We start from the raw sequence: 17,929 nt of genomic DNA on the forward strand, positions 1-17,929 counted from the left end.
TGATATTGTGGAGTTTCTTGATTTCTTTGTAGATTCTGGTTATCAGCCCTTTATCTGTTGCATAGTTTTCAAATATTTTTCCCATTCTGTCAGTTGCCTCTTCACTCTCCTGACTGTTTCTTTTGCAGTACAGAAACTTCTCAATTTGATGCAATCCCAAATGTTAATTTTGGCTTTGACTGCCTGTGCTTCTGGGGTCTTTTCCACGAATTCTTTGCCAGTACCTATATCTTGCAGGGTTTCTCCAATGTTCTCTAATAATTTGATGGTGTCGGGTCATAGATTTAAGTCTTTAATACGTGTTGAGTGGATTTTTGTGTAAGGTGAAAGGCAGGCGTCTTGCTTCATGGTTCTACACATGGAAATCCAATTTCCCAGCACCATTTATTGAATAGACTGTCCTTACTCCAGGGATTGGTTTTGGATCCTTGATCAAATATAAGTTGGCTGTAGATGTTTGGATTGATTTCTGGTGTTTTTATTCTGTTCCATTGGTCTATCCATCTGTTCCTGTACCAGTACCATGCTGTTTTGATAACAACTGCCCTGTAGTATGTACAGAAATCTGGTATTGTGATGCCTCCGGCTTTGTTTTTGTTGTACAAGATTGCTTTAGCTATTCGAGGTCTCCTGTGTCTGCATATGAATTTCAGTATCATTTTTTTAGATCTGAGAAGAATGTCTTTGGTATTTTGATTGGTATCGCATTGAATGTATAAACTGCATTTGGGAGAATGGACAATTTGAAGATATTGATTCTTCCAATTCATGATCATGGAAGATTTTTCCATTTTTTGGTATCCTCTTCTATTTCTTTAAGGTTTTGTAATTTTCATTGTAGAAATCTTTAACATGCTTGGTTAAGTTTTTTCCAAGGTATTTGATTGTTTTTGTAGCTATTGTGAATGGAATGGGATTGATCTTAGAAGTTCTTCCTCAGCTGTGGCATTGCCTGTGTATACAAAGGCTTTTGATTTTTGTGCATTGATTTTATATCCTGCTACTTTGCCAAGCTCTCCTATGAGTTCCAATAGTCTCTTAGTAGAGTTCTTTGGATCCCCTAAATAAAGAATCATATCATCTGCAAAGAGGGATAGTTTGAGTTCTTCCTTCCCAATTTGTATCCCTTTAATTTCTTTTTCTTTCCTAATGGCTCTGGCTAAAACTTCCAGTACTATATTGAATAGCAATGCTGGGAGTGGGCATCCCTGTCTGGTACCAGATCTCAGTGGAAATGCTTCCAACTTTTCCCCATTCAATAGGATGCTGGCTGTGATAGGTGGTAGAATAGAGTAATGACCTATGGAGGCTCCTGTAAGAGCCTTAAAGAAGCAAGGTAGAGGGAGAAAAACTGGAGGCCCTGAAAAAAGACAATAACATTATGCCCCCAAACCAAAAGCCATCACTGGAAGTGTCAAATCATAGGGCTCTCAGACAAATCAACATAGGATTGAGTGGTCAGTTCAGGAGGTGTCTCTTTGTTGTTTTTATTTTTTAAAGGTTTATATTATTTATTTGAAAGAGAGTTACGGGGGGGGGGGAGAGACAGGTCTTTCATCCGATGGCTCATTCCCCAAATGACCACAATGACCAGAGTTGAGCCAATCTGAAGCTAGGAGCCAGGAAATTCTTCCAGTTCTCCCACATGGGTGCAGGGACCCAAGGACTTGGGCCATCATCCAGGACTTCGCAGGCACATTTTCAGGGAGCTGGATCAGAAGTGGGGCATCCAGGACTCAAACCACTGCCCATATTGGATGCCAACACTGCTAGACTAGGGCTTTAACACACTGCACCACAGCACAAGCCCTAGGAGGTATTTCAAGTTCAAGATTTCATCATCTGTATTATATATGTGTGTGTGTGTGTGTGTGTGTGTGTGTATATATATATATATATATATATATATATATTCAGTAGCATCTGAAGTTATTGGGCTTTGATTCTTACCTAGAAACCCTGGCAATTCTCTGTAGGGAATTTGGAAAACATTATGCTGAGTGAAATAAGCCAATCCCAAAGGGACAAATATCGTATGTTCTCCCTGATCGGTGACAACTAACCAAGCACCAAAAAGCAAACCTGTTAAAGTGAAATGAACACTATGAGAAACGGTGATTTGATCAGCCCTTGCCCTGACTGTTGATGAACAACTTAATACATTATCCCTCTTAGTATTTTTGTTTGTTTGTTCTACTTAATACTTTTGGTTGAACACTGTAATCAATACAGTTCTTCTTAAGTGTTGTAACTTAACTGAAAAGTGATTGCTGTTAAATATAAGAGTGGGAACAAGAGAGGGAAGAGATGTGCAATTCGGGACATGCTCAAGCTGACTTACCTCAAACGGTAGAGTTAGAAACATACCAGGGGATTCCAATTCAATCCCATCAAAGTGGCATGTACCAATGCCATCTCACTAGTCCCAGTGATCAATTTCTGTTCACAATTGATCATACTGATAGGTCTAAGAGTCAAAGGGATCACACAAACAAGACTAGTGTCTGCTAATACTAACTGATAGAATCAAAAAGGAAGAGAATGGTCCAACATGGGAAGCGAGATACACAGCCGACTCATAGAATGGCAGATATCCTAATCAGAACTCTGGCCTCAGACACTCTGGCAAAAAAAAAAAAAAAAAAAAAAAAAAACAAAAAAAACCCTAAATGAAAGATCTCTGCGAATGAGATCCCAGTGGAAAGAACAGGTCATCAAAGAAGGGAAGGGGTACCTTTCTCTGAAGGGAGGAGAGAACTTACACTTTGACTACAACCTTGTCTAAATATGATCAGAGTCGGTGAACTCAAAAGGCTTCCATAGCCTTGGCAGCTCATGACAAGAGACTAGGGTGATTACTGAGGCCATAAACAAGAGTGTCAATTTGTTAAGTCAACAACAAGAGTCACTGTGCACTTACTCCTCATGTAGGATCTCGGTCCTTAATGTGTTGTACATTGTGATTTAATGCTAAAACTAGTACTCAAACAGTGTTTTTCACTTTGTGTTTCTATGTGGGTGCAAACTGTTGAAATCTTTACTTAATATATGCTAAACTGATCTTCTGTATATAATGAGAATCGAAAATAGGATGTTGGCCGTGGGTATTTCATAAATTGCTTTGATTGCATTGAGGAAGGTTCCTTCCATACCCAGTTTGCTTAGAGTTTTCATCATGAAAGGGTGTTGTATTTTATCAAATGTTTTCTCTGAGTCTATTGAGATAATCATATGGTTTTTCTTCTGCAGTCTGTTAATATGGTGTATCACATTGATTGTTTTGTGCACATTAAACCATCCCTGCATACCAGGGATAAATCCCACTTGGTGGATGATGTTTCTGATGTGTTGTTGCATTCTACTTGCCAGAATTTTATTGAGGATTTTTGCATCTATGTTCATCAGGGATATTGGTCTGTAATTCTCTTTCAATGCTGCATCCTTTTCCGGCTTAGGAATTAAGGTGATGCTGGCTTCATAGAAAGAATTTGAGAGGATTTCCACTTTTTCCATTGTTCTGAATAGTTTGAGAAGAATTGGAGTTATTTTTTCTTTAAGTGTCTGGTAGAATTCAGCAGTGAATCCATCTGGTCCTGGGCTTTTCTTTGTTGGGAGGGCCTTTATTACTGTTTCAATTTCTGTCTCAGTTATGGTTCTATTTAGGTTTTCTATGTCTTCCTGGTTCAATTTAGGTAGGTTGCATGTGTCCAGGAATCTATCCATTTCTGATAGATTTCCCTGTTTGCTGGCTTACAAGTCTTTGTAGTAATTTCTGATGATTCTTTTTTATTTCTGTGGTGTCTGTTGTTACCTTTCCTTTTTCATCTCTGATTTTATTGATTTGGGTCTTTTCTGTTCTTTTTTTTAGTTAGTTGGGCCAATGGGGTGTCAATTTTGTTTATTTTTTCAAAAAACCAGCTCCTCGTTTGGCTGATTTTTTGTAATTTTTTTTTGCTTCAATCCTGTTGATTTCTTCTCTGATTTTAATTATTTCTCTACTCCTACTAGATTTGGGTCTGGTTTGCTGTAGGTTTTCTGGATCCTTGAGATGAATTGAAAGGTCATTTATTTGGTGCCTTTCCAATTTCTTGATGTAGGCACATATTGATATAAAATTTCCTCTTAACACTGCTTTTGCTGCATCCCATAAGTTTTCGTATGTTGTGCTGTTATCTTCATTTACTTGCAGAAAATTTTTGTTTTCTCTTTTGATTTCTTCTACTACCCATTGTTCATTCAGGAGCATGTTGTTCAATCTCCATGTGTTTGCATACTCTCTAGGGATTCCTGAGTTGCCAATTTCCAACTTCATTCCTCTATGTTCTGAGAAGCTGCATGGTATGATTCTAATTCTTTTGAATTTGTTGAGACTTGCTTTATGGCCTAGTATGTGGTCAGTCCTAGAGAAGGTTCCATGTACTGCTGAGAAGAATGTAAATGCTTTATGTGTAGGATGAAAAGTTCTGTATATATCTGTTAGATCTAATTGGGCTATAGTGTTGTTTAAATCTACTGTATCCTTGTTGATCTTTTGTACTGTTGATCTGTCTGTTTCTGAGAGTGGAGTATTGAAGTCCCCCAGTACTATTGTATTGGGGTCTAAGTCTCCCTTTAAGTCCCTTAACAAATCTTAGATAAACCGGTGCCCTGTAGTTAGGTGCATATACATTGATAATTGTTATATCTTCCTGTTGAATTGATCCGTTAATCATTATATAGTGTCCCTCTTTGTCTCTCTTATCAGTTCTTGTGTTAAAATTTATGTTGTCTGATATTAAGATGGCCACGCCCACTCTTTTTTCATTTCTGTTGGCATGGTATATCTTTCTGCAGCCTTTCACTTTCAGTCTGTATGCATCCTTTTTGGAAAGATGTGTTTCTTGTAAGCAACAAATAGTTGGGTTTTGTTCCTTGAGCCAGTCAGCCAATCGGTGTCTTTTAACTGAAGAGTTAAGTCCATTAATATTTAATGTGACTATTGATAAGTAGTGACTTGGCCCTGACATTTTCCCGGAGATATTTTCTAGTATATGCTTTGAGCTTCCCATGCTCTTTTGCTGGTAGGTTTTCTTCCTTTACCTTCTTTCATATTGATGACCGTTTTTCTGTGTTTCTGAGTGTAGCACATCTTTAAGTATCTTTTGCAGGGCCGGACAATTGGCTGCAAAGTCTTTCAATTTCTGTTTGCTATGAAAGGTCTTTATTTCACCTTCATTCACAAATGAGAGCTTAGCAGGATATAATATTCTGGGCTGGCAGTTTTTCTCTCTTAGCACCTGTGCTATGTCTCATCATTCCCTCCTAGCCTGTAGTGTTTCTGATGAGAAGTCTGCTGTGAGTCTAATTGGAGATCCTCTGAGAGTAATCTGACGTTTCTCTCTTGCACATTTTAGAATCTCTTCTTTATGTTTCACTGTGGTGAGTTTGATTATAACGTGTCGTGGTGAGGATCTCTTTTGGTCATGTTTACTAGGGGTTCTATGAGCTCCCTGTACTAAGATGTCTCTGTCCTTCTCCAAACCCGGGAAATTTTCTGCTAGTATCTCTGCTTGTAGGAATGCATCCCCTAATGTCCAATTTAGCCCTCAACTCTTCTATGATGTCTTCTGTAATAGCGCCATCTATTTTGAGATCTACAGCATCTTGTCATACCTCCCTTGCCATTACTGTATTGTCCTTAATGCATTCATTAACAACTGTAAATTTAGGCAAGTCCCTTATCTGAGCTTCAGTTTAGTTGTCCTTAAATGAGGTGTTTTTTAAGATTCATTAATTTATTTGAGAGGCAGAGTTACAGATAGAGAGAGGGAGAAGCAGAGAGAGATGTTCTATCTGCTGGTTCAACCCCTAGATGGCTGCAACAGCAGGAACTGGGCCTATCCTAAGCCAGGAGCCAGGAGCTTCTTCTGGGTCTCCCATGCAAATACAAGAGCAAAAGCATTTGGGCCATCTTCCACTGCTTTTCTATGCCATCAGCATGGAGCTGGATCAGAATTGGGGCAACTGGGACTCGAACCAGAGCCCATATGGGAAGCCGGTGCCACAAGTGGAAGCTTAACCCACTGAACCATGGCACCAGCCACCAAATGGGAGGGGTCTTTACAAAGCTGTTTGATAGGCTTAACATGTAATAATTTATGAAAAATCTCTGAAAAGTACAGGGTGTAACATGTTCACAACTTTTAGTCTTAGCCCTGAAAGATCATATGATCTCTTGAAGGTAGGAACCATGTTTTTGTATTCCTCTTCTCTGCACAGATTATATACAAGGAATCTTCAAAAGGTTCATGGGAAATGCATATTGTGAAAATTCTATTAAGTGTTTGAAAGATTTTTTTTGCCTAAAAGTAAATGCATTTTTAAAATCCATTTTCCAGGAAATTTTTGAAGCCTGTTCAAAGAAGAAATGCATTCCCAGTGTTTTACAATTACAATAATTTACAATGCATTTAAGAATACATCAATAAATAAATAACACTAGTTTCTATTTTTCCTATGTTTTATATATGTGAAAAATATACACAGTTATTTCACATCACTTAATTTCCTTAGAAAGATGTATACTTTTATGCATGTCCTCACAAACTTTAGTTTTGTGGTCTGGGTTTCTTTCATGTGGTTAAACATTGTCTTTGCAAATAAAATTCCAATCATCTATACTGGTTAGCTTAGTTTCTACTGGTAGTCCCTCAGTTGGAAAGTCTTTTTGTCTCCACCAATCTTAGTATCTCAACTGAAAATAGTTATTTAAAAATTTTGGCAGACCGCTTACATTAGAAGCTCAGCTCTGCCACTTAGTAGCTGGGTCTTCATTGAAAAATAGGTTACTTTCTGTATTTCAGATTACCTATGGTTAAAAGATACATAGTAGTAGAACTTAATTGATGTTATTGTTGAGGTTCTAAACATGCTGACCCATGTAAACTACTTAATACAACGCTTGTTACATAGTAAGTCTTTTTTTTAAAGATTTATTTATTTGAAAATCAGAGTAACAGGGAGAAGAGACAGTGGGAGAGATGGAGAGAGAGAGAGAGAGAGAGAAATTGTCCATCTACTGGCTCACACTCCCCAGATGGCCACAATAGTGGGGCTGGGCCAGGCCAAATTCAAGAGCCAAAAGCCTGCAGCCTGGAGCTTCTTCCAGGTCTTCCACATGTGTGCAAGGGCACAAGCACTTAGGCCATTTTCCATTACTTTTCCTAGACTGTTAGCAGGGAGTTTGATTGAAGTGCAGCAGCAGGAAGTCGAACTGGTGCCTCTATAAAATGTCAAAGTCACAGGCACTGGCTTTACATGATATGCAGCAATGCTGGCCCCTACATAGTAAATCTTAATGTTTGCTATGATTGTGAAGATTGTGAAAATGATGATAATGTATGCTATTGTAATCTTTGTAATCTAGGAAGAACTGTGATAATTTTAGGGATTTTTATTTTAGCTTAAGCCAGAATATATGTCTTTTATTTAAGAGTTAAACTTTAAAGAAATTTTAATCATTTCCACTAACAAATATGTATTTTATATATTTTACATGAGATCAACCAACAGAGTACATCATTTGAATTTCAAGAGAGGGAAACTACACAAGTGACTCTCATGAGTACTGAAAGTTAGTTTTCCATTCAACTGTCAATTGGGTAATGTTGTTATCAATATAGAGACTTCTGGGGGTATCTATTGATAAAGTAGAAAATGGATCTTCCTTTTGGTTGACTCACATATTCGTAAGACAGAGTGAGATAGAAACAGTAAAATAAGTCATTTTCCTTTCATAATTTACATCAATATTTCCAAATAAATGTGCTTATTAGTAAAGACTTTAGTCTTTGTAATAAACATGAAAACAGTAGAATTAGCTACTTGAATCAGGAATTTGTAGTTTATTTCAAAAGGAAAACATTATACACAGTACTATATTTCTAGTTTATGTACATACTATCATGATTTTACCTATTGTGAGAAAGAATTTGGAATAAAATGAAAAGACCTATAAGACAGATGTATGGCCTTTAAGATTCAAGGAGATCCAGAGGTGTTTGGGATCAGTGATTCTTATACTCACTTCTTGTTGAATTATTTATTTAGCAGAGAGTTAAGTTTGTGATTATAAAGTAAACGAAATTAGGTCATTTTAAAAATTAAAAGAAAAATAAGAAAGGAAGGAGGGGTTAGGAATGAGTGAGGCAGCGAGGGAAGGGTGGGAAGCATCCTTATGCTCCTAAAATTATTTGTGAAATTTGTCCTTGTATATAAGTAATAAGAGGGCTTTTTATCAAAATACTTTTTATTTTTTGAAAATTCTGTCTGCTTCTCAAAATGAGACATGCACATTCCGAGAAGTGACTCTGTGCAGCTGTGTTGAGACAATAAAATGGAACCTATAAGGAAAGAAAGTGGAGCACGTAAGCAGGTCCAAAGAATAACTGATTGCTTCCCTTTGTCCTGGGATGGCTGGACAGAGAACTGGGAGGCTTTGAGCTTTCTAGGTCTTCCTCCAGCATTTGAAATCTTTGCTGCCTTGGCAAAGTGACAGTGTTCTTTTCTCCCTCCAAATATTTCATTCACATGGCAGTTTTCAAAGGAAACTTGTCATTCAGCTGTTACCTTCTGAGGAACTCCTAGTGTAACAGGTGTGAAGCCAATAATAATCAAGGGAAGAAATAGTCTTCCTGAAGTCAAGGTAAATCTTTTCGAAATAACTCCCACCAGACTTACTAGAAATATTACATTTACAGCCCTGTGTGGTGGCATTCAACTTTCACTTTTTTAGCGACAAAACAATTTGAAGTAATTATCTTGGCTTGATTTCCTAGTAAAATATAGAGGCTTTCTGTGAACTGAGAGTGCTGGAATTGCTTCTCTTTTTTTCTCCTTCAAGACTGATATTAGAGTTCAAGGAACAAACTTCCACTTAAGACAGAATTAAATAAAAGGCATTCACTGCAGTTGACACAAAGCAAACATAAATAATTTTAGGGCTCAATTTCCTTAAAAGATAAAATAATTTTAGGTTAATGTACAAAAGTTTCTCTGTAACGATTTCAGTTGCGGTTTCCCTATGGAGAAGTATTCATCAATCCAATTGGTTTCCTAACAGAGAAATGCACTAGAAAAACAGACAAGCAGCATAGGATGGCAAAGCAGGACTAACCATACTTTAGTCATAGGGAAAGGTATTATGTGAAAATTCTAAACCCAGCTTATATTCTATTATTATCATTTTTATTTTAAGTTTCTCAGAAGACAGAGTAAATGTGAGTATTGGCAAATGCAATAACATATGCCATGTAAATCTACTGTCATATAAATGCTAACATTTTAATTTTGATCTTTCATATAAAAAGGAATTTGGATATTTTAAATAGTCACTTCTTCCGTGTACATATAGCTTCTAGCCATAAATGCACTTATTTATTTTACACTATTTTTGTATAGACACTGACATATTATTAGGATATTTATAATGGTTTTTAAATCTAAAGATTGATGTAAAGATTGCAAGAAAATACACTAAAAAGATCAACATTTCAAAATAGTTTTGTAAACTTTTAACTTTCTGATATGCAAAGTCTTTTTAGTGAAACCCCATGAAATGTTGTTCCTTCACCTCTAAGGAAACTCATCCTAACACACACCTGGAGATTACATGACCTTTGTTGGTTCTCTGTGTGTTTGAATGTGTGATTGAGAAGAATGGCTCAAGTACCAATTTCTTTGTTCCTCCGGTCTGTCTCCTCTCCCCTATGATGCAGCAAGCAGATTCTTTTTTAAAGTTCTGTACTGTAAGGTATCCTAGGTCATCTCTTTAAGTATGTGCTTGACCTTTGCCTGGAAATATGCCACAACCTTCTTGGAAGACACATCCTGTTAACTCAGTTCTTATTCTCTATTTATGCACAGTGGGGGCAGATTTAAACTTGGCCATTATAATCCTGAGTAAAAATACCAAGAGGACATGAGGACAATGATTCGTTTGCAAAGGAAAACAAAACTCAGGGTTGAACAAGGACATTCAAGATTTTAGCAAGAAGGAGAGGTTGGGTGCCTAAATAGAGTTCAAGGAGAACATAAAACAGTATTTTTGACTCTTGTAAAGTTGAATACCTAAAAAGTGTGTTTATAGTAGCACAAAATGTCTGTTCATGCAGCAAGTAGCTGGAGGGCAGGAAACATATTTTATTCCAGGGTCTATTACATAGATGAAGTCTGAAAAAAGGAAGAATAGGTATAATATTTCAGTCTGGCTGGGATATGGTAATACAGTGTTCTTAAATGGAAATTAAGGTAAATAATAATACCATTGTTTAAAATAATGATTCACTCATTGATTGTTTAATAAGGATTCACTCATTGATTGTTTGCTATATGTCAACAATTTTTGCAATGCTCTTTCTGTAGAAAAATCTCATGTAATTCACATTAAAATTTTAAATAGTTGTATTATGCTTAAATTGCATAGAAGGGAACTGACAATAATAATATCCAAGTGATTTATCCAAACACTACTATGCCTAGTTGAAACTTGCTGTATTCATTTAGAAAGTCTTTAAGCTTATCATGGTTTGCTATATGGACATCAGCTGCTACTGTGTTTTAATAAGAGATGCAGAAGAAGTTGCCACTACCCATTAATCAAACTTAGCAATGGTCTTTACTTTAACAATTATTCTGCACAGCATTCTTCTCCATTTACAGAGTTGGACCTAAAGATAAGAGTCACATACTAGCTTTGGTCCATCTTAGTTATTGAAATGGTTTGTGTCTATTCAATATTTCCCACTCACATTGTTCTAGAAATCACTTTCAGGTAGTAATCATAATGAGCAAATCAAACACAAACCTCACTCTCATAGAGCTTATAGCTTATCCAGAAAAAGCAAGTGAAAACTGAATAAATATATAAGGATTAAATAAATAAATAAGTATAAATATATAAGGGTATCATTAAAAAGTGTTTATGAAATATTGAGAAAAAGCAAACGGAATAAAGACAGCATTCTTCTTGGGTACAAGACGTCTTGGGTCTGAGTGCCAGAAAAGCTTCTAGAACTTAAGGTAGTGAGCATAAATTTTTTTTTGACAGGCAGAGTGGACAGTGAGAGAGAGAGAAAGGTCTTCCTTTTTTTGCTGTTGGTTCACCCTCCAATGGCCACCACGGCCAGTGCACCACGCTGATCTGAAGGCAGGAGCCAAGTGCTTTTCCTGGTCTCCCATGGGGTGCAGGGCCCAAGCACTTGGGCCATCCTCCACTGCACTCCCAGGCCATAGCAGAGAGCTGGCCTGGAAAAGGGGCAACCGGGACAGAATCCGGGGCCCTGACCGGGACTAGAACCTGGTGTGCAGGCACCGCAAGGCGGAGGATTAGCCTATTGAGCCACAGTGCCGGCCAGTGAGCATAAATTTTTAAGCTGCTAAACTGTTTTAGTTTTTTTTTTCAAGGTATGAGGGTAAAAGAATCTGAGTGCCCAATGATGCACTCCAAAGGGGAGCATGACAAAGATGGCTTTACCCATCTGAAATAAGAGGACAAGAAACAAAAGTGTCCCTATTTCTGTGCCCTCTATACACTTGAAGCTTCTGTCATGTTTCTGGGCTGTGGGAACATGGCTTCCTGGAGCTCACAGTAGGGAGAGGTCAGAGAACAGGTGTAGATGCTCTTACCTGTGTCTTCATGTATGTCGTTGAATCCATGAGATACTTGATCCTATAGATCAGGAATGGGTGAGTGACTTGGCACTCATGATAAAGGAGAATTAAGCTGGCAGGAGTAGTCTCGCTTACCTGTGCCTATCTGTGACCCTCCCTTCAGTGTCCTTGTCCTTCCTCTAGACTTTGCTGAAGACATCCCACCTTTGTCCAGACAGCACATGCCCACATCTGAAAATGAGCTGTATACTCTTCAGGATTCAATTTTGTAGACTAGGCTTAAATCTCTTATCACATATACATGGGCCTAAATTCTGTACAAGGTTCTTGGGCCCAAATTTCCCATCATCCTGATTGGCTGGACCTCCCTTTTGGAATTATTAGCTTGCCTGTGCCTTTGTCATCAGTGCCCCTTTAAAGAATCTGGACTCTCATAGCTTCTACAGGACAAAAGCTCATTTTATTCCTTTTCCCCAATGTTCTGTAGCCATGTAGACCAACTGATGTATGCATGTCTATCTCATGTCTACCAGGCAGTACCCTTTCCCTAATACAGGCACCTCACCTAGAAGAGAATTTGCATGGGTGCATCATTCTTATGGTTATATACCACTCAGGAGTTTTAATATTTAGTGGTTGGTTGTTAGGTTGGGGAGGGTTGTAAGGATAGAAGTGCTGGAGAAAGTCAGCTTGTCCCCATGACAACTGGGTCCTGGTTGGACTTTGAGGGTCAGAGAGAAATAATATATTTCTATGCTCCATCATCATCATTATGCACCCAACTTAACATGCAGGAAAAGGTATCTGATATGATTTGAGTGTGGCCATCATTAAGGAGCCTTCAGGGAACACTGGGGAGCCGCCTCAAACAGAAATCTTCAATTACTCCAGACATTACTCCAGTCTCATGCACTGGACAAATTTCCATGAAAGAAAACTGAGTCAAAATAAGAGCAACATTCCTAGCACCAAAAGGAGGAGGGGTATTGGTCAATTTGCCCCAGCAAGTCTGAGTCTTTAAGACCAGCAGGCATGCTAATTGCTGTTAACTGGCTGACAAACCCTGGGTGTTTTCGATAGTGGACTACAGTGGGGCACAAAGATCTCCAAAAAAAAAAAAAAAAAAGAAATTAGAGGCAGTTTGTTTTTACTCCCACTTTCAACAGTCCTGAACCTCTCACAAGATGATCCCTCAAGAAATATTGCAGTAGTCTATGCTTATTACAATTATTTTTCTTCCTCAAGTTCATGTCTTGTGTCCACAAAAACTGAGAAGCAACGACAATTAAGTATGTAAAGTAGAAGCAATGTATTGGGAACAAAAGGAGAGAAAGCAAAAGGGAAAACAAAAAAAAAAAATACCTGGCAATACTGAGAGAGTTCCCTGAAAAAGGAATCCATTGATTGCTGATGGTCTAGGGGTTTTTATAGGCTATAAAAGTGAAGTTCTCATGATTGGTTCAGGAGAGGGATGGTTTTCATTGAGTAATGGGGTGAAAATTCCTGTTGAAACTCAACAGAAAACACATGAAACTTTCCTCCAAGTTGCATAATTCTAATTACCTAAATCAGTTACAACAGCACAGAAAAACTTTGATTACAATGACTAGCACATGACATGAACAGCCTTCACAGAAGTCAGTTGTTTGACTTTTCTTAGGTCCTTTGAGCCTCATTTCCAGGTGGTAAGGAAGGGAGCCCTGGTTCCTGCCTACCTCATTGGGAGTGTTTCCCTTTATCACTAGTATTCATATTTTACAAATGTGGAAAGTAATTAAGGATAATCATGTAAAAAGTGGACTAATAAAGATAAAAACCTGTGAAATGTGATTGCAGAGACTGGGCATTTTAGCATATATGGTTTCCCCTTTTAATGAATAAGTGGGTATCATGAGTTCAGGGAAATCTTTTAAGATTCTGCAAAATGAATCAATTCATCCTCTCTGGGTTAGCCACAAAACCAGGAGCTTTGGCCTTTAAGGTGCTGTGGGAAGTTTTATTAGCAGAAGTTTTAAGTAGAGAAACCTTTAAATTCCATTCCACTTAACACTTTGGTTGCTCTGAAAAGGTTTTAAAACCCTAGGCGCCAAAGTCAATCAAGATGGGCCAATATCCATTGCATTTCCATTGATTTTTTTTCCTATGAACACTCTTTCCAAGAATTTTTGACACATAGGCAATCTATTCTTGTCTATTTCTGTTTTAAGTTCTATCTACATTCCATGTTTGTTACTCTTCCAATTGAAGACAATCTGCTAGGGCTTAAGTCAAATATATTTTCTTATATAATTTTCTATTGTGAAGTTTTTTGAGGTTTACTCTGAGTCAAAAACCCTGGATGGGACTAGGAATTTATTTTAGTTGTTAAGACATTGCTTGGGATGTAAACCTCCCATATTGCATATTGGAGTGACTGGTTAGAGCTCCATTTCTTCAGGAAGTGAGACAGTGAGTGATGGCTCAAACAGTTGAATCCCTTCTACCAATGTGGGAGCACTGGATTCAGTTCCCAGCTCCTGACTTCAGCTTATCTTAGCCCATGTTGTTTGTGAAGTAGGGGAGTGAGCGAGTGGATGGGAAATTTTTGTCTGTCTTTTTCTCCTGCTTTTTAAATAAATAAAATAAATAAATAAATTTAAAATGATTGTTTAGGTATACCTTTCAACTAATAAAACAAAATAAAAATAAAACATGGCATATCATAATAGACTTTCATTGATTAATCTGTTTTTCTCATCTATAAGACTTCTGTATAAAATGAAGCTGTAGAGTTATAAAATTTCTATATTCTTTAAAAATTTACATTCCAGACATTAAATATGTTATCTCATTATATCACCATGCTAAATGTTTAAACAAGAAATTTTGCTTTCTGCCCTTAGACGCTGGGAGCCACATTTATTGAATTGTATTTGCTAGATAATGTGCTAAATAATTTTAGTAACATTATTTTCTGAATACTCAAGGAACTCAGTGAGGTTCATAATATCATCTCTGTCTCACAGAATTTGCGGCTTAGAGCCAGGGAGTCATTCACCAGTGTCACCCTCCTGGAGGTGGCGCTATCAGGCCTGTTTAGCTCCCAAGCCATTGCTGTTACAGAGTTCTGATACAGACTCTAAGTATGTAGCTGAAGGTAAACTTTCATAGCCAATTAGAAAATTTCTCATCTCGGTACCGCTCTTATCAATTTTTTTTGGAATAAATTAGAATATCTTTATGAAATCCTACCTCAGAAACGATTATTAAGTGGATATCAACAAGTAGCAGTTATGGCATAATACTATATTAAAGGAATTTCACAACAAATTCTACTTTGTAAGGGGGATTGGTGAAATTTCTTCAATATAATATTATGCCTTAATTCCTTCAAGTGAATGGATCATCCAGGATTGTGATACCTCTGACAGTATTCTGTAGTATTCTAAATAGAAGGAGTCTTTAATAAAAGTAAATTCCAAGAGAAAGCTAATTCAATAAATATTGGGCTCTTGCTGTAGCTCAGACATTGTCTGTGAAACAGTGACCAATTCAATCATGATTCATGTCCTGAAGGGTAGACGGGTATGCATGGACTGGAAATAGGAAACCAATCCAGGTTGGTAAATGTGGAGGCTTCTTTAAAGGGCAGCAAATCAGTCACCATTGATAATGGAAAGACTATGCCAGGAGTAGCAACATATCAAAATAAAACATCGATTTTCACAAAAGTGTAGAAGGCCTTGAATGCCAGACAAAGGACTTGGGGCAATTTTTATGAGAAGATGAATATGCAAATCATCCTTAATGTTATTTCTAAATTCAATTCAAAACAAGAAAAATCGAGGATGATTAGCACAATCAAGCATCAATCCTCTAGTGCTATTTCTGAGAGAAGATAGATAATAATCCTTCCACTTTGTCAAGTTCTACTTTAGAAAATGAAGTTTCCTGCCCTCTTTTTCTTCAAGCATTCAGCATGAATAGACAGTTACTCAGATGATTTACCCAGGGAGATCATTTGATGCGACAAAGATTGGGAATCAAGTCAGCAGTGTCCTACTTATGATACTTTCTCTGTCACCAGCCCAGCTTCCTGGTATCATCTCCACAGGATGCTCTCCATGGGGATGTGTCATGACTCTGATGATGTGGGACAGCAGGTGCTGTGATTTATACACAGGGTTTTTATTAGTGATGGGATTTGGAAGTTTTATTGTCTAGAATCTAAAGTTGATTGTGGAGCTGTACATTTTAAAAATGTTGGACACCAAACTGCACCTAGTGTAACTGATACATCAAAGCAGTAACAAAAATAAACTCTTGCAACATACCTTCTTTTACAAACTCTTTCACACTGCAAGATTATCCATGCAGTAAGAGATTTCTCTGCCCCTTGGATTATATAATTATAGGCTCATAACTGTAAATTATAAGCCCTTAACTTACAGTGACAGAGGCAGATTAGAAACAATATATTCTTAGAAGTTTTCTTCATTGTAGACAATAAGGAATAATTTTATGGTTTTTCCCCCCCACTTATTTGGTTCATCTTCCCTGTAAGTTTAATCTTAATAAAACCTAAAACCATTTGATTTTCTGCTACAAAGAAGAAGATTGTTCTGTCCCATATCCATCTAGAAAAAAAAGGGGGGGGAATCCTGTTAACAGGATCCAGTGGAAGAACAATGTACCACGTAGAATAACTTAAGGGATATTGGGAGGTAAATATGATTAATGTAAATCATTTAAATCGTATTCTATGACATCTTAAAATTGTCAGTATAGTTTGTTTTCATGTATTATTAGTTCATCCATTTATTCATGAGATGGCATAACATAATGGAAAAAATAAGGACCTTTGGATGAATGGATTCACATTGAAATTACAGCTTTGCAACTTAGACAAAATGAAATATTATTTGCTTAACTAACGCAACAATGATAGTGGATATCGCTGAGAAATGCCCTGTGGACTATTGTGTATTTTTTTTTAATTTGACGTACTGGGGAAACTAACAGGTTTACAAGATAAAATTATAATACAATGAGTTAACTAGTTTAAAAGTAATGAGAACCCGCGTCCAGCTCGCGACCACCGCACCGCGCCCAGCTGCTCCGCCGCCGCTCCAAGTTCCCGCTCAGCTCACCATGGATGACGATATCGCCGCGCTCCTGGTCAACAGCTCCGGCAAGTGCAAGGCCGGCTTCGCGGGCGACGATGCCCTCCGGGCCGTCTTCCCCTCCATCGTGGGGCGTCCGCGGCACCAGGGCGTGACGGTGGGCATGGGCCAGAAAGACTTGCACGTGGGCGTCGAGACGCAGAGCAAGCGCGGCATCCTGACGCTCAAGTACCCCAGCGAGCATGGCATCGTCATCAACTAGGATGACATGGAGAAGATCTGGCACCACACCTTCTACCACGAGCTGCGCGTGGCCCTCGAGGAGCACCCAGTGCTGCTGACCGAGGCCCCCCTGAGCCCCACCAACCGTGAGATGACCCAGATCTTGTTCGAGAGGTTCCACACGCCAGCCATGTACGTGGCCATCCAGGATGCTCTGTCCCTGTACTCCTCTGGCCCCCCCATGGGCATCGTGATGGACTCCGGTGACGGGGTCGCCCACACGGTGCCCATTTGTGAGGGCTACGCCCTCCCGCACGCAGTCCTGCGTCTGGCCCTGGCTGACCGGGAACTGACCGACTACCTCAGGAAGATCCTCACGGAGCGCGGCTACAGCTTCACCACCGGCCGAGCGCCAGACCGTGCGTGACATCAAAGAGAAGCTGTGCTATGTGGCACTGGACTTCAAGCAGGAGATGGCCACGGCCGCATCCTCCTCATCCCTGGAGAAGAGCTACGCGCTGCCACGGCCAGGTGATCACCATCGGCAAGGAGCGTTTCCGCCCCGGCATAGCCGACCGCATGCAGAAGGAGATCACCGCCCTGGCGCCCAGCACCATGAAGATCAAGATCATCGCTCCCCCGCGAGCGCAAGTACTCGGTGTGGATCGGCGGCTCCATCCTGGCCTCGCTGTCCACCTTCCAGCAGATGTGGATCAGCAAGCACTGCAAGTGCTTCTAGGCGGACTGTTAACTGTAGTGGTGGGACACCCTCGCTCAACAAAACCTAACGCGCAGAAAAAGAGACGAGATTGGCATGGCTTTATTCGTTTCTTCTTCTTTTTTTTTGGGAGGGGGGTTTGTTTGTTTGTTTTGGCGCTTTTGACTCAGGATTTAAAATCTGGAATGGTGAAGGTGACAGCAGTCGTTGGAGCAAACATCCCCAAAGTCCCCAAAGT

The 17,929-nt window shown here is 38.8% G+C and overlaps 1 pseudogene; it reads left to right on the forward strand.

Annotated features, from left to right (window-relative positions):
• Positions 1–16,769: 16,769 nt before the first annotated feature.
• On the forward strand, positions 16,770–17,712 carry LOC100338396 (actin, cytoplasmic 1 pseudogene; annotated as a pseudogene).
• Positions 17,713–17,929: the final 217 nt, after the last annotated feature.

Source organism: Oryctolagus cuniculus, chromosome 3 (assembly GCF_051225735.1).
Source record: "Oryctolagus cuniculus isolate XC-2025 breed Fujian yellow rabbit chromosome 3, ASM5122573v1, whole genome shotgun sequence".
NCBI classification, from domain to species: Eukaryota; Metazoa; Chordata; class Mammalia; order Lagomorpha; family Leporidae; genus Oryctolagus; species Oryctolagus cuniculus.